Source organism: Danio rerio, chromosome 1 (genome assembly GCF_049306965.1).
Source record: "Danio rerio strain Tuebingen ecotype United States chromosome 1, GRCz12tu, whole genome shotgun sequence".
NCBI classification, from domain to species: Eukaryota; Metazoa; Chordata; class Actinopteri; order Cypriniformes; family Danionidae; genus Danio; species Danio rerio.
Window position 1 is genome coordinate 35,176,496 of NC_133176.1, and position 24,720 is coordinate 35,201,215.

The 24,720-nt window shown below is 36.0% G+C and overlaps 1 protein-coding gene across 2 annotated transcripts in view; it reads right to left on the reverse strand.

The window, feature by feature from the left end:
* The window catches only part of LOC141385860 (uncharacterized), a 741,913-nt gene that overhangs the window by 99,734 nt on the left and 617,459 nt on the right, over positions 1 to 24,720 (reverse strand). The window lies entirely within an intron of this gene.

Below are 24,720 nucleotides of genomic sequence, written 5' to 3' on the forward strand. Positions count from 1 at the left end.
AGTGATTTCTCTTTTAGTGCTTAAAGTCAGTGTAAAATAAAAATGAACAATGTTTATTTTGCTAGCATACACTGTAATTCTTTAGCTGAACTATTATGCACTATTTTATCCACTGAAAAATCAAAGTCTGATCATTTGTGTTTGGAGTGGCAGTCCATTATTTTTTTTACTTCTGTTTGATCTCTTCAATCATATTATTCTTAATCATGCCCCTTTTATCATTGGTTTGCTATGACGGAATGATGCCCAAAAAGAAAGCCCTGCCCCTTAATCAATATTTAGTTTCAGATGAAAGTTCTCCAACATACTGAAATAAAACTCTCAGCAACTTCAAGTTCATCGAGAGGGGTCTGGATGCAGTTGTTAGCTGAGCTTCATGCAATGCTTTTAATATGCTCACCTAACCTTAGACCTCACAGAAGCGTCACTGGTCCACTGAGTGCATTGTGTCTGACTGCATTTTTGAGAAACGCAGTCTCAGCTTGCACATCCAGGTCTGCTTACCAATACTATTGGGTTCATGCTGACTTAAAGTTGGCTAACGTTTTTAGTAGTACAATTAGCAGTTAGCTAATTGCTAACTAACAAACAGTCTAAACACAAAGTAATGTCTTTAGTCATAGGACTAAACTTTAAAAAGATTTGTTTATGGTTTTTTAAGAAGTATTTGAAATTGTTCTGAAAGGCTTAGTTTAATCAAATATTACCTTGTGAAAAAAAAAAAAATCATGTGTCTTTCCAGATGATTGGAATGTTAAAAAGTTATGTTATTCATTTTAAATGGCTATTTTTCAAAGACATAATTATATTATTTAACAATCATAAAATATACCCCAAAGTTTTGAAAATAAGTGAACGCTTTCAAAGAGGTTTTTATTATTATTATTATTACTTTTTTTTTTTTTTTTGCAAATGGTCTCTATGGGCAAATTTTTGGGTTTTCTTATTCCTTTTATTATATAAAGCATGATTCATAGAAAATGACCAAAAACATGACCTCAAGTTATACTGTAATAATGTATCAAGTGTTATTATTTGCTTTATATTCTATTCATAATCTATTTTATTTTATAAGTCTATAATACTAATAATGCAAAGAAGAAAATTATTATTATGTTATTATAATGTATTATCATTATGTATGTATGTATGTATGTATGTATGTATGTATGTATGTATGTATGTATGTATGTATGTATGTATGTATGCATGTAATATTATTAATATTATTACTATTATTATTTAAATTTAAGTATTTGTCTCCTAAATAGCCATAAGCTTAATTTTGATTGATTATATTTAACTTTGGGGATAGTTAGGCCAAAAATTACAATATACCTACTATTTACTCATCCTCAAGTGGTTTAAAACCTTTATAAATGTATTTTTTTCTGTTCATCAATAAAGCTTTTTAAACCTTTAACCATTGATTTCCATAGTAGAAAAAAAAATCAGGTTTTCAGCATTTTTCAAAATGTTGTCTTAAGTGTTTAACAGAAGAAAGAAACCCATAAAGTTTTAAAGCCAATAAAGGCTGAGTAATTGATGACAGAGTTTTCAGTTTTGGGTGAACTATCTCTTTAAGTCATATTAATTTATATACTAATAGAGTGTTAACTTGCAATAGATAATTTGTGAAAAGCAATAAACCAGTGATTTCGGCTCAGCACATATTGTTTTCCAGATAACAGAAACAGAACAAAAAGTGCAGAGCGGTGGGTCCTCAGGACCAGCATTAAAAACCACTGCAATAAACTGTACACTAATGAATGTAAACTTACATTGTATACAAACATATTCTGTACTGTACTTCTCTATTATGTAACAGATGAAACATGTTATAAGCTGTTGTCACCGTTTCATGTCATGTGAATATGTATTTATACTCCGTGCATTTAAAGAAGAGCACAGTCTGACATGTGCAAGAATAAACAGCAGAGGGCGTCCAGGACACAAATATAAATGCAATTTAAATTAAAATCATTGTAATACAGGAGTTTTTTTAATTTATTTATGATTTACATTTTTGTAATAAGTTATGCTTTTTTATTTCATTATCAGAACAAACCACTAGTTTTGTGACTTTGCTAATGAATCTAACTAGCCTAGTTAAAAAGCATTTAAATTGCGCTCAGTATAATCTCAATATATAGTATCTTGCAAAAAACAACTAGTAAAATATCAATAAGGGTTTTGTCTTAAACAGGATATATAATGGCTGTAATAACTAATCTGAGGAAAAACAAAACAAATTATTTGTAAAATGATTTGTTTGCAAAATAAATTGTTTCTTTTTTTGTGCTTTTTTTTATTTGGACTATATTCAAACTTAAAAAGTATAACCCTATGTAAGTATAACCCTGAGAACTGATTTTTTAATTATTTTTTAAGCTGTAAAAAGAAATTAATGACTTGAAAATACTTTTAAAAACGTAAAACTTAAAAAAAGAGTTAAAAAGAGTAAACCTGTTGCAACTTTTAACTGACACCTTCATTTTTATAATTATGAACATAGTTATTTTACTTGATTATCTAAGCCAACAGGTTTACTAACTTTATTTTAAAAAAGAAAGTTTTTTACATTGAATTCCAGCGTTATGGATGTGACATTTGCAGTAAAAATTCAAAGCGTAAATTCACAGAGAAAGTATATTTTGTATTGAAATGTCTATTTTTATTTTCCAAAACAACTAACCAAAGAATTATAAGATCAGAAAAATATGTCTGTAAACATTTTTTAGATTTCAAATGAGGAAAATAAACATGCATTATGGATGTGACGTAAAAAGTTTTTGCGAGTTTACACTATAAAACATACTTTGTAGAAATTTTGTGAAATAAGCTGCACAACCCAAAAGAATTTATGCTAATCAAGATTAGAAGAGTTGGCTCTCTATACAATAAACATGACTAATTGTATTTAATTTTACATTTTTGCATTTATGATGAATAGGGGGAAGAATTCTTTGCTCGTAAACCACAGTTTTTTTTGTTTTTTTTTTTGGTTTTCCGGGTCTTTTGGTGTTGTTGAACTCACTGGTGCAATTATGAATGTGACAGATGTGAAATTGGCACTTGTGTGACTTTGGTAAATCAAAAATAATAGTTTGAGAACATCGACAGAGCCATTTTAAGTATTTTTAGAGTACTGTCAAATACTTGTCTACACAAAAATATAGGAACGGTTTTGCTATTTTGGTTAAAACTTTGGTTAAAGTTTTTGTCATGGCATTAACATTTGCACAGAATTGCTCGCATAATAATCTTTAAATTGTTTCCATAAAATCCTACTTTAAAATAATTGTATATAACCTTTTATTATATCTGTATAAAACAAAACAAAAAACAGTATTTAAAAATGTTGTACTTTTTGCTTTTTTATCTTTTAAACATAAACACACTTGGTCACCCTACGCTGTTGACATCACGTTGAGATTGTAGTAAGGTATCCAATCACATCAGCTGCTGGCCTTTGAGTGATGGAGCGGCAGATACAGACAGTGTTTTAAGGATGATCATCTCAGTTCCAGTCATGCAAGCACACACGGCCACTGACAGATTGTGTCGAGTGTCCGTTGAGCTCTTATCACACACACACACACACACACACACACACACACACACACCATCTCCAAATCCCTTTGCCATCCACTGTCAGGAGCACCAGCACATACCAGTCAGGTGCTTTCAACACTCAAAAAACTTGCCATGGAATTCCAGTTCTGTCTTATCTCTGCTGTATGGCACTGCATGTTTTTCATACCTGTCTAAGCTTCCTGTGACTCCAGACATTTCATCCACAGGAAACCCTGGAGAGCCAAGTCAGATTTTTCATACAGATAGGTATTTTGGATGAAGAATAAAATGTTTAATAAAATGATGTGTTCTGTTAATGAGGATGTTGATTCCCTGATAATAAAATAAAATAATTAATGGTAATACACACACACACACACACACACACACACACACACACACACATATATATATTTTGTTCTATTCGTTCTCCTCTCTCTAAATATATATATATATATATATATATATATATATATATATATATATATATATATATATATATATATATATATTTAGAGAGAGGAGAACGAATAGAACAAAAAGGGAAGTAAAGAAGTATATAAAGACCGAATTATAATGTGGGAAAGTATTAATAAAATTTATACTAAATAGTCTTTTTTTCCCCATTGATGGATTTTTAAAAAAATTTGATTTAATATTTACATATATATAAAAATATATATATATTTTTTTTAATTGCACGTATTTTCAGCGTAAACCCAAAAACAGATCAAAGAAACTCGACACAGTGGAACATGAAGCAGAGCAGTCAGAACGTTGAAGTATAAAGTGGTGCAAAGTTATGTGGCATGGGGTATGGCGATCACCTGACACAGAAATATAAACCAGCCTTAAGATGGTAGGAGCCAAACAGTTGTAACCAGGTGGAAGAAGCCAAGACATGAATGTCCAACAACGTATTTTGGGGGTTGAAGGCAGGGCATGATGGATGGCTGGGCCTGGTAAAACTCCTATTGAGCATGGAGTAGCTGAAGAGTCAGAGGTCGATATTTCGTTTAGTTTATATTCTTTTTTATTTTTATTTTACAACATTTGAGGTTTGAATTGGAGTCCAGGTCTGGAGGACTAAAGATGACCAACCGGTTCCTTGCAGCAGGAAGAAGTTCATGGGATGCATGGTTAAACTGATTTGGAAAGAAGTGGTGGAATTGGGAGGATGGGAAGGACCCTCAACGATGAAGGAGGCTTGGGATTGGCCAGTGAAGGAGACTTGGGACTGGAAAGAACCAGTGAAGACATTCAATAATCAAAGAGATCAGCTGCAACTCACCCTCGGTGGTGGACTTGTGGGTATATGATCTTCCTTCAATTCCTCAGATGCCAGGAAAACTCACACTGATGAACAATGTTGCTGACACACTATTTTATACAGTGTATATCATGAGGATCAAGTTCTGGGGCAAGGGCAGGTCTCTGACGCATCCTCTGGTGTTGTTGTGTAGTCTCATACTTTGCTCCAGGCCGTGACTCTTACATCAATGTGGTTGGCTTTAACACTCATCACCCATAAAGACCTTAGCCCACTGGGCTTTGAAATGGAATGGGGCAGGTGACGTCCTTTTCACAGTGAATATGGTCAATGGGTTTGCCACAGATACAATGAATTTCTCTTTTCATTCATAGATCAAATGGTCCCTTAAAGTGAGTGATCAGAAAAGTTTGTCAGACACAATTAATGTGAGATCTTTTGTCCTATGTTGGATTTCCAACAAAGCGTCCACTGCTCCAGGTAGAGTTGTACAGTTGGTATAGGACTATGGAAAAGCAAATAACAAAAAAAAAAAAAGAAAGACAAATGCTGCAGAAATGATGTGAAGAGTTCACAGCTTCATAGATCTCCTGATGAGTTATGAACTGGGAGTTTTCTGAGAGCTACAACTTGACAACATGACTGTTGCACCTCACATGTAACCAAAGAAAAATATCGGCTTTTCCAGTCATAAAAATAAACAGTAATTATGCAGTTATTTCAGAATATTTATGTTTTTGGAAATTCCTGAAACTGACATTTAGCAACTTCATACAAAGTAATCTGAACAAAAAAATGAAAGACATGCACCTAAAGAGTGGACACCAGGGATCATTTTGCCACTTTCACTATCACTATACCCTGCTCAAGGGCAAAATAGCGGAACATACAGTACATGTGACCAGTAAATGTTTGATTTTATTCTTTGCATTTGTAGTCACCCACATGACAATATTTGTGTGTGTGTGTGTGTGTGTGTGTGTGTGTGTGTGTGTGTGTGTGTGTGTGTGCGTGTGTGCGTGCGTGTGTGTTTGTGTGTGGGTTCAGGCATTCTTATGTGATTAACACATCGACGGTCTCAAACTGAGACTGCAGAGCGACTGTATGTGTCCAGATAATGGAGATGATGGATGCCTGAAGAGGGACACAAATGCCCCAGGAATGTACCAGTTTCATCTTCAAACGTGTCCTGAGCAACATTCTTAAAAGCATTCCAGACAATTGTGACTGACCCAGCACACACACACACACACACACACACACACACACACACACACACACACACACACACACACACACACACACACACACACACACAAAGATGTCATTAATTCATCATTCATTTTCTTTTCGGCTTAGCTCCTTTATTAGTCAGGGGTTACCACAGCGGAATGAACCGCTAACTTATCCAACATATGTTTTACGCAGTGGATGCCCTTCCAGTTGCAATTCATTACTGGGAAACACCCATACAATCCCATTCACACATGTACACTAGGGACAATATAGCTTAACCAATTTACCTATACCGCAGGCCTTTGGACTGTGGGGGAACCGGAGCACCCAGAGGAAACCCACGCAAACACGGGGAGAACATGCAAACTCCACACAAAAATGCCAACTGACCCAGCCAAGGCTCAAGACAGCAACCTTTTTGCTGTGAGGCAACAGCACTACCTACATGCCATTGGTGAGCATCTTTCAGGCTAGTTTGTTTGGTGTGCTCCACACATCGCCTCTCCTTGGGCTCACATTCAAGTGAGCTTGCTTGATTCGACGTGTAGAATTTATGCTAGTGTTGGTGAAAGAGAGCGCTCTGATTAGCTGTTTATTTACATCAGAGCACAAAAAAATCAAAAAGAATAAACTAAGAAAAACAAAGTCTTTAGGGAACAGAAAGAAGCTGACTATCAACTCGTTCCGTTTCTTAATTATTTCCAAACAAATTTGGATTATCATATATAAAGTAATTAGTGAATCCCTGTGATGTGAGCAAGAAGTATTGTGAAAACACTGGTTTGTTTATGGTTTGTATGTGTGCAGCACTAGTTCCAGTGTCCCTAATGAAAATACAGACTCCTGCCACCTGCTGGTATGGTGTGGAACATGGAATGTAAAAATGTAAATATACGTTTTGTCATGCAGGCACAAAATGTATTATCTTGTTTTATTTAGCTATCATCTGTTTGGTCTGTTTATGCACAGCTTTTTGTTTTGAGAGGACCAGACGCAGCCGATACAAGTCTACAACACTGTTGGTTTTCTTTGTCATTAGTTCTTTGGCATCGACTTTGTATGTCCCAGGCTTAAAGATGCCCTATGCATTGGTTCAATAAGTTAAATTGTTCTCTGATATCTACATAGTCGTTATATGGCTTACGTATGTAAGAAAATGGTTTTATATAGGCTCTTTTAATTCTCCATTGAATACCCCTGCAATCAGAATGTCTATTGACCAATTATACTGCATGATGACTTTCTGTGGTCATTAAAAATCCCAAGATGTCCAAAAAGAGTTGGGCTTTAACATCGTCATCCTGGGCAAATTTGCCTACTGACCCCTGTCCATCATAGCCTCCTAACCATCCCCACAATATGGCTGCCGTCACATCATCCAGGTGGATGCTGCACACTGGTGGTGGAGGAGGAGATTCCCCCTAATGTGTAAGTGCTTTGAGTGTCCAGAAAAGCGCTATTTAATGGAAGGAATTATTATTATTATTAATTTGTCAAACAACATACAGCTCCCTTTTTAAAAAATAAAAGTCCTTCATACATGGCAAGTTAAATATAAACTTTAAAATAACTTATGGTGGAAATGATTGTTGTCTCACAAGGAAATGTTTTGGCCTATTAAATGTAGCCTGAGGCATGCATATTAATTATCCCAGAGCTACATATCAGCCTATGTTCTCCTAATTTTGTGGCTGCTCCTCATGTTCGTAAGAATCACCTGAAGTACATGCAAATGATTTGGGTGTGAGTCACGTAACAGTCTGCTTTGTATTCTGATTGGCATTTTATCCACGGGTTTTTTACACTTGCGGAATTTAAACAAGAATGAGGAAACAATTGTGTCTGAGGCTTTGAGGCCATTTACATAAAATTATCTTTTATTATTTGACTATTATTTGATTAGGTATACCCAGACTTTCTTTGTAGAGCACCTTTAAATGACAATGCTGTGACAAATATATTGACCTGGCTGCAGTGTCACATAAGCAAAGTGTTGAAGAAATGTAAATAAGCAAAACTTAGCCAAAGTTACCAGTGGGCATTTACCGCTCAATGTACAATTTGGCTCATTTATTTAAATAGTGCAAGAGGGTCAAAACAAGACAGAAAATTGACTATTACTTTAATAAGTAGACCTAGGAATTTTTAATTTTATTGTAAAAAATGTTGGGTATTCATTCATTTTCCTTCAACTTAATCCCTTTATTAATCTGGGGTCACTACAGTGGAATAAACCATCAACTTATCCAGCATATGTTTTACACAGCAGATGCTCTTCCAGCTGCAACCCAGTACTGGGAAACATCCATATAAGAAATTAATAAGAAAAAGAAGAACAAAATAAAACTTTCAGCAGGTTGCTACAAAAATCTAGTTCAAGGAACATGTGCATACATTACAATAAGGTGAAATATGATAAACACCATTGCCTCTTCTGATTTTGTTTTAAAAATATGACTTAACAACATAACTTTTTGATTATATATAATAACAATTTATGACCCAATTAAAGACAAACAACTTCCTTTGTGTGTGGCATGTTCAATCCAAATGTAAAATGAAAAAATGTGTGTGTGCACACATCCAAAGAAAAAAAAAAAACTTAGGCAGGTGCTTGATCAAATCAAACAAAATGAAAATATAAGTAAACAATATCAGCACACTGCTGCTTATACTCACAAAAGACTATTTTTGTAAGACAACGTTAAGACTGAATGAGAAAATGAGATCCAACTGCTATTCCTTATAAGTTTAAATATAACATATTTCTATAACTTATCTAATTTGGCATCAAACAAGTAAAAATACCTAGAAGGGGTGGTGATATTGATAAAATTTTACGACAGAGGGAAGCTTTTATATTCATAAATTAAATACATTGTCAGCAAAAGGTTTACATTTGAAATTTGATTTGAAACCTTTTTTTGTAAAATAAATGAATAAAATGTGTATATTTATGTGTATATTTAAGTTATCTTGTGTATTTTGGCCACGTAATTACTTGATTGGTTAATTAGGGTTATTATTGATGTGGGATGTGTTTGAAGATATGTCTAACGTTCTCTTGTGAGATGACAAATACCATGTTCTGTAGGTAAAATTTAAAAAAAAAGCATAAGTATTGGTGTGTCGATTTTGTCAACTAATATTTTCAATTCAAATCTACACTCATGAACTAAAGAGGAGACAATTCATTCAAAATTTTCCACAACCAGCAAAGCTAATTATTAGTATTATAATTGTTTCATTTGTACACATCTGCAAAAATTGACTTTCAGACTGCATTAGTCAGCTTTGAAGAAGAATAATGGTACACTCTACAGGTGTGGTCTGACTGATGGACTGAGATGAAGATTTTAAAGGATGAAGTAAAGATGGGGTCAGAGGAACATGGTTCTGTGAGGTTTGTGTTCCTCTAACGGTCTTGTGGTTGTTCCCCACCCAGATGGGGGTCACGACGCAGGCATTTAACCCCACACACACTCATGTACAGCTTCACCTCTGTGACAGACGGATGATTAGTTCTGCAGGCTGGCTGTGGGAGAGAGGAGTCCTGTTTCCATGATGCAATAGCTGACTTTTACAGTGACTTTTACAGTTGCAGGGAGACTGATGCACCATGGGATATCTGGAAGTTTGGGAATGCCAGCAAATTAATGTCGAAACAAATAGAAACCAAAACCACCAGGTAAGATTAAGTGTGTCATATCTGCGTGTGTCTCATCATACAAATGTCTCTCTTAAACAAGATTGATGGGTAAAAAAAATGCTTTCTGCATCCAAAGAAGTAGATATATATAAACCTATAAATGAGGCATGACATTCCAAGTATTACTAATGCTAGGCATTAAATAAAATACATATGTAAAAGCTTGTGTTAACTCTATCGAGCTGACACTGTACTCCAGTAAGATAAGGTTAATCCTGAAGCAGTAAAATTAGTAATCATTATTATCACAAATACAAGCAGTAGTAATGATGATAATAACTGTTGAACTGTTTGCGGCATTTGCGCAAACTCTGTCACACTGATAGAGGGCAGTCTAAACTTCAACCACAACAAATTTAGATTCTCTAACTCATTCCAATTCAAACGCATAAAATGTCATTATTTTCGATCCTGACAATTTTTCAAAAATCATTCATAAGATCTCTTTACATGCGGGGGAACATATCGAGTCGAATGATGTCTGATTTTCCCAAGTCAGCCATTTTGGCCATCGACCATTTTGAATTATGTGAAAAATTGCTATATTTTACGGATGCATTGGTGAATTGTTATGAAAGTCAGTATGCGTCTTCGAGACTGTGCCCTGAAGGTGCTCAAAAAGTTTTGTTGTGCCTCCTTTTAATGTTATAAAGTAACTTTATAACAATATTTCTAACAACGCTAATAACTTTTGACTAATTTTTCCTATTGTTATGAAACTTATCTTGATACATTCCTTGGGTTGTCCTGAGAATATTGATACAAATTATCCCTTAATTAACTTAACTTCCTGTCCACCACCATATGCACAAACTTGATGTAATACTGCCAAATGGCATTACAGGCTAAATCCCTGCAATGGCTTGAAGTACTGTGACGTAGACCTGACATTGACCAAACTATGTCAGTTTGCACCACCTTCAGGGTAAAATTGACAAACAATTACATTCTATCAATAGAAATCATATAAAATTTATCAAAGGAATTTTGAATAGTTTTGTCTCATGTCATGAGACTGGTCTTGTAGATTCCTTGGATCATACAGAAAACATTGATATAATTTATTGACTTCCTGTCCATCATCTTGAATTAGTTTGAAAATCTGTTGTTTTGAACTGTCCTTAGATTGTTAGCCCAATTTCCACCAAATTTGGCTCAGAGCATGCTGCCTAAAGTTATAGAATTTTCCAGTTGCTCTGTAGCTTGTTGTCTTGCTTGGTTATGATGTGGCCGCTGGGATGCTTGGCCCCGATAATTGCTGCTTGCAGCTATAGTTATTATTATTATTGATTAGTAGTAGTGGACAGCATGGTGGTGCAGTGGGTAGCACAATCGCCTCACAGCAAGAAGGTTGTTTGTTTGAGCCTCGGCTGGGTAAGTTGGCATTTCTGTGTGGAGTTTGCATGTTGTCCCTGTGTTTGTGTGGTTTTCTTCGTGTGCTCTGATTGTTGATTGTTAGTTTATGTCAACTCACAGTGCATTATCTAATGTGATCAAGCATGAATTTTAATTTTAAGAATGCATTAGTAATTGTTGAACTTAATAAATGCTGCAAAAGTATTGCTCACTATAAGATCATGTTAGTAAATACATGAAATAACATTAACTAATGAAACCTTATTGTGAACTGTGACCATTTATTTTCATGATTGTTCAACTTTCAGAATATAGAAACAGAATAAATGCACAGTAATGCATTGCTACATTACTTTGATGTACTTATTTAATGTGTTATATGTAGCATTATAGATAAATATGTTTAAGATTGATTTACCTTAAATACAGCTTTTAAGTTTTAATGTTTACAGTGATTGACTGTGATTGCTGATGATAATAATAATAAAAATGGTGCATTAGAATTCTTATTATGAAAAGAAATAATAATAATAATTTCATAACTTTTAACTCTTGGAAAGTAGAAACAGTAAAATTATGTAACAATTGTTACATATTGCAATTCAATATCTCAATTGGAAACAGGTCAGGACTGTAGACAGGCCAGTTAAATACCTGTATTCTTTTCCTCCACAGCCAGGGATTTGTAATGTGTGCAGAATGTGGTTTTGCATTGTCTTGTTGAAATATGCATGGGTGTCCCTGGCAAACAAGACGGCATATTGTGCTCCAAAATCTCTATGTACTTCAACATCAATAATGCCATCACAGAAGTGCAAGTTACCTTTGCCAAGGTTACTTACAAAACCCAATACTATGACAGACTCTGGGTTTTAGACTTGTTGCTTATAACAGTCTGAATGATCCTTTTCTTCTTTGATCCGGAGCACACAGCGTCCATTTCTTCCAAAATTTACCTCAAATACTGATTCATCTGACCACAGTACACATTTCCACTGTGTGATGGTCCATCCCAGATGCCTCTGAGCCCAGAGAACCAGACGGTGCTTCCGGACTGTTAACATAGGGCGTCCTTTTAGCATGGTACAGTTTTAACTGGTATTGTTGAGGTAACTGTGTATTGTGGTATTTAACAAAAGTTTGACAAATTAGTCCTAAGCCCATGTGGTGATATTGCTTATAGAATGATGATTCATGATGCAGTGCCGCCTGAGGGATTGGAGTATTTTAGCTTAGGCTGGTCTGAATCACAGGAAAATATGTATAATTACAAATGATATATATATATATATATATATATATATATATATATATATATATATATATATATATATATATATATATATATTTAACTTGCTTGCTTAATTAAATACCTCATTTACATAGAAGTTTGATTATTTACTTGAGAAATTTACTAGATCCCATTTTGAAAAGCCTTATTTTAAAGTATTGCTGGATGGATCTAAGGACAGTATAAGGTTCAGTCAGTGAGGGTGAGGTTAAGGCTGTTGCAGACTAAACCTCAGCATGGTAAAATAATTAGGCTGTGCTTTGATGGGGACTAAACAAACATTACCGCTCTCAACACTGCCTTTCCCCCCTCTCCTCCTCTCCGTGATGAGTTCCCTCTGAAACACTGGCCAGCCGACTCCCTTTCTGCTTTCTCACTTTGTTTTGTATGCGAGTACACACACACACACGCACTTTCTCCATCTTTTGCTCTTTTTCTCTTTAGAGTCTCTGGAGATGTGTTGGAGAAGCAGGTGAGTCAGAATGCATATTTTGCAGCTTCTCTGATCTGTGTTTCAGATTTGGAATTGGCATCTGAGATATATAGTCTGCACCGGATTGCCAGCAGAATAAAATCTTGACATTTTAAAATCAGCAGGGGGGTTATAAACCTTTATCATTTCAGATCCCTCCAAATTTGAGCAGAGCGAACCCAATACAAGTGATCTAACGAGGTCGTCAAATCCTTGTGAAAACAAAAATGTGCTGCAGTGTATTTGGTGTCTTTGAATCTGATTTAATATTCAACTATCACAGAGTGTTTCTGGTCTACTGGAACACAAGCCTTTAGAGATCAGTTGAGCTCTGATTCAAGTTTCCTATCAATCAACATATGTCTCTCAGCAGTAGGAGTATTCTGACTAAAAGAGGTATTTTAAAGTCCAAGTATTAAGGTCAAAAGTGAGCCATTTCATCTTTCCGTCTCTTTCTCTCTTCTTTTTTTTTTTTTTTAGGATGAAAGATGATATAGCAGGTAGTGACAGGGTAGCAGTGACCCTCTCCAGAGCAAATTCCGTTGAGGGAGGGAAAACCCCCATTGAGGAGTTCAGCCTTTATTCTTCTCCTCACTTTGGACAGGACTTTGTACATTTATATTCAGATCATTTACGTACTGTACATAAACCACATACATACGCGCACACATACATACAAAACCGTAACTTTTTGAATTTCTTTATTATTATAGCCAAATGCATTTGATAACTTTTCAAAATTTCCTACAAACATTTTAAATGGTTAATTATTTTCAGTCATTTAAATTAGGCAGGCTAAACTTAAGGTAAACAGTGATTACAGTCAGACTAATATACATTTTTTTTACTCACATCAAGTTGTTCCAAACCTTTATGATTTTTCTTTTTCTGTTGAATGCAAATGAATTTTTTTTTTTTTTTTTTTTAATTAGAAACTAGTAAACATTGACTCCTTTAAGATTCCATTCTATCAGTCCAATGATGGAATCCAGTGAATGGTCGAAGGTTAAGCCTTTTCTAGAGCTTCTGAAAAGAATTTGTTTATTTATTAAAATTTATTTAGGTAACACTTTAGTTTGATGTCCATTTGAGTATTAGTAGACTGTCTGCTTAATATCTGTTGATACTGCTCCTTCAACAGACATTTAACTGACTATAAAAAACTTTGCAAGTACATGTCAACTCACACTAACCGTAACCCCAACCTGACAGTCTACTTATATTCTAAAGAGAATTAGTTTGCATGTAGATGTAAAGTAACTTAAATTCAACAAACAGACCATCAAAATGAAGTGTGACCTTTTCATTTCAATTGTTTCCAGCTCCGAGTTCAACCTGACTCCAATTTTGATTATTCCAATTTTATGTTTTTAGCTGACCACACTATTAGTTGTGCTATAATTTAGATCTTCTTGGATCCAGTAATTAAAGTGACTAAATGCCACTTAGAGTTCCATGCCCTGAGATTGCGTTTCTCCTCACAAACACTGTTTTGAACACTATGAAGCTCGTCAGAGGATATAAGGTTAACTAATAATCAAGAAGTCTGGTTGGCTTCTGTTCACTCATCCAAAGAAATAAGTTAATTTAGTCATTTCCATACAACTTGCTAATATCAGGGATTAAATGATTAAAAGATCTTCATGCTGCCATGCCACACTGATCCATACAATCAAATGTGCCTTAAAAATCGATAAAATCATGTCCCAACATAATGGTAGTGCAGATTGCACTTAATCTACTGGATACAATGAATCTGGGAGACTTCAGAAGTAATAAAAAAGGTTAACATTTATTTTCCAGATAAAAGTGCACCATAACAATCACAGAATCAAATAATAAAAGCCAATTCAGAGGTAAATGCACAACATCAGTTACTCAAAGATAAATCTAAGAGTATAGATGGAAATCCAAATTACATACTGTAGTGTTGAGCTGGAGAGCTCTTCACTACAGGCCGGTCTGAATACAGACTTGCAACCCAGAGACACTATGTTGTTTTCTGTAAATACTCTAAAGCAATGAGCAATGGTTATTTTGTTAAAATTAACCAGTGACTTAAAGATTTTATCTGTTGGGATTTAAACGTTGGGTGGGTGGGTTGCAAAAGTGATCAGATAATAGTGACAAAACCTTGTTACCAATCACACCTGAGTATGTATTAATACCAGAGGGGAAGCAATGTCTATCCTGGGCCTTTTTTCCTTCATATTTCAGAGTTTTAATTGTTTTATTACAGGACATGTTTAATTACTTAAATCCATACCTACACTTCTAAAGTAGGACAAACAAAAGTATGGAAGATAAGGTTACAGATTTGCAAAATAGCTTATTTTATGTTCTACAGAAAAAAATAAACAAGTGAAGGTTGCAAATGACGACAGGATTTTAAATTTTGGGAGAACTGTCCATTTAAATCACTTGAATTGAAACGGTTTTATTTATTTTTAGAGCACAGTAACCATAAAATCAAACTTCCTTAAACCATACCTTTGCATAGCTTAATCTTATAAACACCAAATGTAAGCAACAAGGTATGACCAAGTGTTGTACTGAATAAATTATGATGTGCAATCTGACCTGAAGCAACACTCCATGATTACAAACTGATGAGATTGATCAGGGTTGCAACTGAAATCTGCAGGAAGGTAAAGCTCCAGGAGCAGAGTTGTTGACTCCAAAATGGTGAACAATGCAATCAGAACCCAGCAGGGGACTCTAATACTAATTTACACCAATATGAAATAATTTAGCTAATAAAACGACAAATGTTATATATATTAGTGTTTCAACATTTTATAGATATTTTCAGTTTTATGGGTTTGTAAAAGTTAAGATTAGTTAATATTAAATTAACTAGTTAATAGTCTCTTGTTGGCCTGTTTAGCATAGTCCACCATAGAAAAAACAATAGGCTTTAACTTTTAAAATAATGCATATTATGCAGACACTTAATATTTAATGATATTAGAGGATAAGGTAAGTGCATTTTATTTTTTTTGTCTCAATTAAATATTTGTAATATGAATTGGTGCCTACAGCCTTGTGGGAAGTGCATCAACACAGCATACAGAGGTTATGGTGATCTGAGTTATATTCCTGTTTTAGGCTCTTTTTTTATCGACCCTTCTGCTCTCTCTGCTTTCCATTCTCTAATCTCAAAATTGCAATTTGTTTTGCCTATGTAGGTTTTGCCTGTTGCAATGTCTTAGATGGTTTTGACCACCAGGTGTCCCTAACACGTGGTGTTTGAAAGCGTCGAAACAATGAATCTTTTTTCGAAGCAATTGGTTCAATTTTTTTTTTAGAAGACTTGAAAAGCTTAGTTTAGTGTAGTCCCATCACTACCTTTAGAATGATTTGCTCATCACTCAATATTAGGTGGGGTTTAGGGGCAAACCTCCTTTTAAAAATCATACAACCCCAAAATCTTTACTTCGACTTGTGTTTCATTCCAAACAATACAACAAACATTTTATATGTTCCTTTATGATTTTTATTGTTTCTTTGTTTTTGTTTTGTTTTTTCAAAATAAACAAAATATTATTTTTTTTGTTTTTGCAACACATTTAAAAAAGTTGGAACAGTAAAGCATTTACCAATGTAATGTTGCCAATCCTTTTTACAACACTCAAAAATGTTTGGGGACTGAAGACAACAAGTGATGAAGTGTTTCAGGGGTCTTCATAGTTGCAATTTGCGCTTTAAAATGCACCACACATTCTCTGTTAGAGACAGATCGGGACTCCAAGCAGGCCAGTCAAGTACCTGTATCCTTGCAGCCAGGAGTTTATAATGTGTGCAGAATGTGGTTTTGCATTGCCTTGTTGAAATATACATGAGCATCCCTGGAAAAATAGGGATGAGTATTATTAAGTAATTAAGTAATATTGAAAAAGGGAATATGATGCTTCTGCTGGAGTTATATCTTTATAGGTTAACAACACAAAATCACTGTCAAATTTGTAGCATGAGGGCTAGTTATGCACTCCCATGAGTTAAAGCAGAGTGTCAGGGTTCTGTCATTAACCACACTGAAAGAAAAATAGTTTTCCTTACAGTTTTCCATAAACAAAATAATCTGCAAATGTTGTACAAGTAAAATAATCTTATTTCAAAAGGAAACTATTGTAATTTTTTTCAACCTCATTGGTAGATTATTAAACTTGTTTTAAGAAAACATTTCTAAAATCAAAGCAATATATATATATATTTTTTTGTTTTGTTTTTTGTTTTTTGTTTTGTTTTACATGTCATGTTTCTTGATTTCGGTTTAAAGACTTTCAGTATAGGCGAGACAAACTAACTACATTGACCGTAGTGTGTTAGTGTAGGTATGAACGAGAGAATGTGTGGTTGTTTCCCAGCACAGTGATGGGTTGCAGTTGGAAGGGCTTCTGCTGCATAAAAGAAACTGTTTGCCAGAGTAGTTGCAGTATGCCAGTGTAGTATGCCAGAGTAGTAGTCTGCTGTGGTCACCCCTGATAATTGAGGGACTAATCTAAAGGAAAATAAATAAATGTTTATTGATTTAATAATTTTTGGCTCTTTAGACTAGCGATGAAACAAAAACTGAGAAGCTTTTTTGTAGTGCATGAATAAACTAGACAGAACTAGACAGTAACCCCATAACCCTGTTAATCCCCATAACTGTAAATATAAATATGCCTTTCCAGGTTTAAAGAAAATGGGATTTCCACCACTTTACCCAACCTGAAAAAAAAAACTCTTTCTGGAGGGGTTTTCAAAGCAGTTCGAAGTTTGGAAACATAATCACACTAGCGGGTCTGATCGATGATGCACCTGGGACAAAAATGTTTAGGATTTAAAAAATTATTTCTATCTCATCTTTCAGAGGCCTTAAGCTGTTTTAGGAGCACACACACACACACACACACACAGAACGAGAGAAAGAGAGAGTATGAAAAAAGTTGTGAGATGGGAGGAGATGTAGAGTTAAAAGTCAAAGGCGGAGGACAAGTGAAATAAGACAGAGAGGGAGAGAAAAGGGGGGATGTGAAGAGAGAAACGGAGAGGAGAGAGTTGGAGAAAGAGCGGGAAAGAGGCAGAAAAGGAGAGTCCCTGAGGTCCATTGAATTTCCTCTCTTTCTTCTCGTCCCTTTTTCAAGCCTCTTTCCCTCCCAGGTCTACACAGCTGTTTGGACACCAGGGGCCACTTTTCTGCACCCAGATGAAAAAGAGAAAGACTCAAAGCAAACTTGCAGGTAGGCCTGCAAAAGCAATCGCTCTTTCCAGCCCAGAACAGAAAAACAGAAGAAAGGGGGAGCACAAGGCACAGAAGTGTGTGTTTGCTTTAGTGTGTGAGTGTGCTAGGTGCGTGCATAAGAGAGACCACATGCACGCCCAATACCAGGAATGATATCTGCTTTTATTGACTTTGTTAAGCCATTCTCAATGCTACTTCCTATGTGTTTACAAGACAGTAAATCAGGTCTCATTCAGAGGAATGGGGCACGCACGTGCAGGGAAAAACCCCTTGTCGGAGAGGAGAGTAAAATTCGAGACCAGGAGCATCTTCAACCTTGGCCTTATTAAAAAAATGTTGGCAACAGCTTTCCATGAAATGTTTATTGAACTTAATCATAAACTAACAGATATATTTATGTAAAGGTGCAAAAAAGTCTATTATAATGTATAATATTTTAAACCGTATTATAATCAAAAACTTGATTGCCAATTAGCAAAGCAAGACCATCATCCCTCCAAAGTTTACAGTTGTCCTGAATAAACTCTAATGCAATTCGACAAAAATGTATGATTTTTGAAAGGAGGTGTAAGAACAAACCCAAAGCAAACCTTACTAAAATGTGCAAATGCATATGAATTAGCCACTAAATTAAAAAGTTGCAAATTGGAGGTATCAATAGCATTGGTGGTGGTACTGATGAACCTTTGGTTAGTTTAAACATAAAAAACATTATTTCCATGATGCCGTACAGAGAATTCCACCAATCACAGCGATCACAGCACACAAAATGGGCGCCGCCCAGTCCCCAAAAGTATGAAAACTACATAATCAAGTTAGCCTCTATCAAAAATATAAAGATACTAGTGATGGGTCGTTCATAAACGATTTGTTCATTTTGAATGAATCTTCAATATGACTCGGGAACTACGAGTCCTCTCAGGGAGTGATTCGTTCATCCGCGAGTGCGCACATTTGTGCAGGTAGTATCGTTAATTTCAAGTCTTCATCATATTGGCAGAAGCCAATCATATGCGTTTAGAGCCGGAAAAAGAATTGATCCACTCACCTCTCGAGTCCTCTATCAGGTCTGAGTCATTCATTCCTCACGGGCCAGTCATACGTGTTTAGAGCTGGAAAAAGAATTGATCCGCTCACCTCTCGAGTCCTCTATTGAGTCTGAGTCATTCGTTCCTCACGGGCCAATCATACGCATTTAAAGCCGGAAAAAGAATTGATCCGTTCACCTCTAGAGTCCTCTATCGGGTCTGAGTCACTCGTTCATCACGGGCCAATCATACGCGTTTAGAGCCGGAAAAAGAATTGAACCGTTCATCTCTCGAGTCCTCGGGTTTGAGTCATTCTGTCAAGTGATGAACGAATGATCATGGCTCCTATCAGCTTAGACTGTGCATTGATTAAGATTATATGTGACTATCAGTGTAACGTGAATGAACCATTTTTGAAGACATGAAGAGGTGAGCTGAGCAAAGAGACAACATTACCTTCATAGACAAAATAGCAGGTAAACATTGAATGATTTTTTTCTCCTCCTTAGTATCCTATTTATGACTTATTTGTCGTGTGATCAACCTTTTGGGCTAGTTGTAGATGTGTTTGGAAGCAATTTGTAACATTTTAATAATATTTTGGCAAATTGAACCAAATGAACGAAATGACTCGAAAAAAGATTTGTTTATCTTGATGAACGAGACTCAAAGATCCGAGTCAGTAAAATGATCCGAACTTCCCATCACTAAAAGATACAGCTATCGACTTTAAATAAAAAGTTCAGATTCCCTGTTGTTTTCATTCAGCTTGTCTGTCACGGGTGGAGAAAAGAAGAGAGGACTCAAATGAAGTAAATTATGGGTTTTAATAATTATAATTTGATAAAAAAATAAGCAACAGAAAAAGGCAGTAGTCTATGACAACCGGGCACAGAACAGCAGACAAGTGGAGACTATAAACAGAAACAACTAGCAAACAAACATGTAATGTAATGTAATGTAATCTGTATTTATATAGCGCATTTATTGTGTATGGCCATACACCCAAAGCGCTTTATAATCATGAGGGGGGGTCTCTCCACACCACCACCAGTGTGCAGCATCCACTTGGATGATGTGACAGCAACCACAGGACAACGGCGCCAGTGTGCTCACCACACACGAGCTATTGGAGGAGTGGAGAGACAGAGATAGAGCCAATTCAGTAGGTAGGGATGATTGGGAGGCCATGATTGTAAGGGCCGATTAAGAGACTTTGGCCAGGACACCGGGGTTACACCCCTGCTCTTTACGAGAAGTGTCATAGGATTTTTAATGACCACAGAGAGTCAGGACCTCGGTTTAACGTCTCATCCAAAAGACGGCGCCCACTGACAGTATAGTGTCCCCTTCACTTTTACTGGGGCATAAAGACTTGCACAGACCGCTGGTTGAGCGCCCCCAGCTGGCCTTTCTAACACTACTTCCAACAGCAACCTAGTTTTCCCATGTGGTCTCCCAGGTGAACTGAATAAACTAATAATGGGTTAACAAGAAGAGTGGGATAGTAGACATGAGAGCACATGATACAAAGAAACAACACAAGCCATGTGCTCACATAAAACGAGACTAGAACATGCAGCCAATAAGAAAACTTATTAACCACGTGTTCACATAACCATGACACTAATGAGCCACGTGCTAAACACAACCCCAATAGAAGACTGAAGGCAAGACACATGTATACAATAAATAAAAACACTCACTGTGCACTCACACATGCAGCGTGCATGTTTCATCCCAGCGCCAACCAAAACCGAAACCAACTAGACTGTGATACTGAGAATGAAACTCAACACTGCAGACAGAACAAACACTAAGACAAGACCACACATCCCAACCATGCCCAGACCTTGCGCGCATCGAATGGAATTGACAAGAATTGAATTACAGTGCTTGACCCGAGAAACTGCCACCAAAACAAGTACTACCAAAGAACAAAGTGGCAGAATCCTGACACTAGCCCCACCCCAAAAGAGACGCCACATGGCTATGGGGCTGGAGCCGACACTGGAGGGAGCTCTGCAGCTGGAGTCAACGCTGGCAGACTCTCTGGGGCTGGAGTCGCCTTTGCTGAAGAGGCCTTTCTCTTCAGCCCCCACTTCTGATTGCAGGTCAACCCTTCGGGATTGGGCATGGACTGGGAGGTGGTGCTGGTGTAGTGAGAGGGGTCCATTCCCCCTTCAGGATCATCCTCTCCTTCCTGAGGCAGGCATACTCAACCACCTCCCAATAAGTCCATGTACCAAGTTCGCCCAGCTCCTCCCAATCGAATGGCTCATTCAATCCAGCCAAGAAGAAGTGGATGAGGGTGGTATTGCTGAACCCAAGCCCCCAGACTGCCTCAAGGAGATCTTCAGTAAAGATGCCGAAGGAATGATGGTTCTGCTGGTGTGCCAGTCCTCTGGCTAGGGGTTGCTCTTGTGGCCAGTTCGTATACTGTCATGTACTGTCAGAGCAAACACAAACACCAAGACAAGAGTGGGCATCCCAAGTATGCCCAGACTTTGTGTGCCTGCATGAAGCAGAAATATGCCAAGACGTCGCTTGTACAAAGAACAGAGACAGACAAGAAAAATATAAGAGTGCTTAACCCAAGAAAACTCAAGCCAAGCACAACATACAAGACAGGACAGGATCAGTGTCTGGACTCTGCCACTTTTCCTGAAGTCAGAGTTGTTAAGGATACAGTCTTCACTTTAAATTGAGGCAAATAAACTTCAAAAGTGCTTGGCTGTTGTAACACAGGCTCATTGGAAATACATACCTCAGTCTACAGTTTAAGTTACGTTTTATTGCACATTTCAGATGACAAATCTACTAAAGGGCGCTGTTTACATTTCTGCAAATTTGAAATAGTATCCTTCTCGTACATGTCCATGAGAAGGTGGTGCTTGTGTCGTACCGAACATCTAGCAAACCACTGACCTAAAGCCTTCCTTAAAAACAACCAGTTATGTTTTCAAAAGCAAACATTAGAAGTGTCTTGATTACCTTGTTACCTTGATTTTACAATGCTCAAACTCAAATGCTCTGCATCTTAAATACAACACTGAACAAAGTCAGCTACCAAGCAAACTGACCATGCCAGAAAAGTTGTCAATGTGGAGATATAAAAGTGGGGCAGATGTATTTGATTACAAATCATAGACATCATTTAATTGTTTTGTTGTGTTTATTTAGTTTTGTACAAAGAACTGCATGAAAATAACAATTTATTCATCAATCATATTGTCAATTAGTGACAAATAAGTAAAAAATGTTGGTGTCATACTGCCCGTAGTTTTCATTTTATATATACTTTATTTCTTAGATGGAAAATATGTTGTATTAAAGAGTAATGTACCCAAAATAAAGTTAAGCAACCCCCAATATCTTTGAAACTTCTCTCAAAACAAAACAAAAAAATGTCTTAGCTGTTTGATGATGGTCTTTTCCTTAAGTTAGGCATAAAAAACAAACAAACAAAAACTGGTCACTGATTCAGAATAAAAAAACATTGAGTGCATTGAAATATGTTGATCTACTTTTGCATTGATTAAACAACTTGCAGACAATTGAGGAATGAAACTTCATAATGATGGTATCCAAAATGTCAAGACTTATTCAGACAGCATACCAATACATTTTCCAAACATTCAGTTTTCTGGACAATAAGGAAGTCCTTTGGCTGAGCTTAAAATGCAAGGTTTCCCAACTAGGACTTCACAATACAAACAGTTTTAATAGCTCCAAGGAACCATGCGATCCCTCTACCACAACTGAATCTCTTCTTTGTTCACCCACTCACCTATTATACATTCCAGGTATCTGACCAGTGCCCTCTAGAGCCTTGTAGTTCCATTAGAACAGCATTTTTATTTTATTTTCATCATTCCATGGATAACAAAAAAAAAAAAAAAACAAGTGACAGACATTTCATCCTGTTACAATATAAATGCATGTGTGTTTAATAATATTCTATAAATAAATAATAATACATTTTAAACCAAAAATAAGTAGCCATTTATTCACATTATGATGAATAATTATCCCTGAAGCCATTCTTTTTTTTTTTAAAGACCTTGCACTTAAAATGTTGCACATATTGGAATTTTACTTTACTTGAAATCTTAAGTTTACATTTTTTCATGGTACTTAAGATAAATTAACTCAAAAATTTTAAGTGATAGGACCAAAATGCAAATGTTCTATTCAACTTAATTGTTTAAGTAAGCCAACATAAGGGTTTACAGTGTACAACATGGTTCCATAATGTTGTTATAATAATGTAATTACATTATTGCAATGTTTATTGTGAACATTCTATATATCTGTCACGATCACCAGCGATCTAATCCTTGCAGTTCGCTGGAGAACTACAGATCTGTCACTGAACTGGACTACAAATAACATCATGCACCTCATGCACACCAGTTCCTTATTCCCTTCGATCACACACCCACAGCTGTTAACTAATTGTGTACTAATTAGCTGGACCTTAAATTCACCCCTCACACACACTCTGCAAAGTCTTGTTCTTCATTGAACTTACAAAGTTGTTTCTCTTGTTTAGTCTTCCTTCAAGAAACTTTTCCTGACCGCCTTTTATATCATTTTCCCACCCCAGCACCAACGCACACATGACGTCATGTGAATTGAAAAAAAAAAAAATAAAAAATAAAAATTTTATATATATATATATATATATATATATATATATATATATATATATATATATGCAGACAAGTACATCATTTATAATAATTTCCACACATTGTCAATTTCTGCATAGTTTTTAAAGAACAGTAAAAGAATCCGCTTTTTAAAAACAGCTTTTTGGAGTCACATTCTAGTTGCAATTATGGGTTGTCATTGTCAATAACTGCTTCTTTAAACATTGTAACTGATAAGGCATTAGTTAGATTTACTCCTAGCACCAAAAGTCTCACTGAACTTTTTGGAAACGTTTTTGAGGACAGATCCCTTGTGCTAAAAGCATTAACACTTGTCTGCTCTCCAGGCGGTAACAGTACAATCACAGCTGAATTCAGTGTGTTTAGAAATGTCTCTGACAGTATGTATCATTCATAAGCGCATATCATGATTAGTGTTACTGGATGACACCTGTGATCTAACTCCAACTTTATTTTTACATTCCGTTTTATTTTCCTCCATGGTGTCTACCTTTCCACAACTGCTGGTGTGTATTTTTATGCTTGGCATCAACGGGAGTGAATAATACTCTACTTAATAGAGTGGGCTCATATTAGCTGCTTCAGACATTTACTCATTCCCTTCTTCCTCTAAGAATAACCAAAGGTCCCGTGCCAGGGTTCTTGTTTCACTCTCTCTTATACTCTTGATTTTCCTTCTGCTTTTTAGAAGGACAGGGACAGCATTTTGGAAGAACATCAACCGCTCAATGACCAGACGTCAGATGGCAGATCTGGACCAGACCTAAGAAAGTCTATGGGAAAAGGGTTTGGTTTAAAACATGGCTGTGATATTAAAATGCACCCCGGGTTCCCACAAATTTGACTAAAGCATGACTTTTGGTTAACCACTGCTGAATT